General features: G+C 45.8%; 1 non-coding gene across 1 annotated transcript; it reads left to right on the plus strand.

Moving 5' to 3' along the window:
* The first annotated feature begins 346 nt into the window (after positions 1–346).
* Positions 347–417, plus strand: Trnag-gcc (transfer RNA glycine (anticodon GCC)). Its single transcript has one exon. It is a non-coding gene; the product is annotated as a tRNA-Gly (tRNA).
* Positions 418–1268: the final 851 nt, after the last annotated feature.

The following is a 1268-nucleotide window of genomic DNA, read 5'->3' on the forward strand; positions in this document are numbered from 1 at the left end:
TTTCGCCCGATTTCCAGCGCTGTCCGCAAGTGTAGCTATACCGACCTGCGTTCCTGTCGCTGTTACTCCGAGGTGAGTAGTTTGCCTGTGTCGTGTACATGTTCTTTGGAGTAGACATAATGATGCTGGTGTTATGTGCACAGTTAATGGATTTTGTCACACTTCATATGTGGTAACAGAAGATCTGAGAGGATGGGCTTTGACGGAAGCATCACTAACAGATTTTTTTTTTTAATTTGTGACCAGCATTACGGCGGGCGCAGAGAAAGCAGCGTCGGACCCAGCGAACATGACTCAGCGCAACGACCACGTTTGTGACGTAGCTACACGCTATTTAAAACATGTAGCATCGGTGGTTCAGTGGTAGAATGCTCGCCTGCCACGCGGGCGGCCCGGGTTCGATTCCCGGCCGATGCATCATTTTTTCTTTTTATTCTCAGCTAGAGAACTTGTACCTACTCCCTAGAGACCGGTCGCAGTTGGTTAGGAGCAATATCTCTGGTTAGCAACGTCAACCACTACCAGCTTTCGTGTAGTTCTCGATGAATATTGTCAATTTAGTCGTGCTTCGGAGGGCGAGCTGAGCGGACGGGCCTTGTTTACGTCCTCGCTGCGGCCGGCCGCGTGCTGACAAGTAAGTTGGTTCAAATGGCTCTGAGCACTATAGGATTTAACATCTATGGTTATCAGTCCCCTAGAACTTAGAACTACTTAAACCTAACTAACCTAAGGACATCACACAACAGCCAGTCACCACGAGGCAGAGAAAATCCCTGACCCCGCCGGGAATCGAACCCCGGAATGACGAGTAAGTGGGCGCTCTTGCGGCTTACACGTCAATTGTATAATTGAAAATGAATCTAACATGAATATGACGCAACCGCTTCGGAAAGATACTTTGAAGTTCACGTTTGATGAACGCTTTGTATGATCTAGAGCATTCCAAGTAGAACAGTTCTTGCCCGATGTGCAGGGTGTTTATAAATAAATATCGGGGTTTTAACGCTTTATAATATTTATTACATTAAACTTACAGCTTTAAATGATATGTCAAATGAAAGAGCAACTCAAACAGTTTTACCAAGAACCTTATAAATGTTCAATGTGAGCACCATTTGTCACACGGCACACATCAAGTCTATAGCCGAGTTCTTCCCAAACATTGATAAGTGCGTCTTCAGTGATTCTAGCAACAGCTGCTTCAATCCGGTTTCTTAATTCAGGGAGGTCTGCTGGTAGCAGAGGCAAGTACACGCGATCCTTGATGA

Source organism: Schistocerca nitens, chromosome 12 (assembly GCF_023898315.1).
Source record: "Schistocerca nitens isolate TAMUIC-IGC-003100 chromosome 12, iqSchNite1.1, whole genome shotgun sequence".
Taxonomy (NCBI): Eukaryota; Metazoa; Arthropoda; class Insecta; order Orthoptera; family Acrididae; genus Schistocerca; species Schistocerca nitens.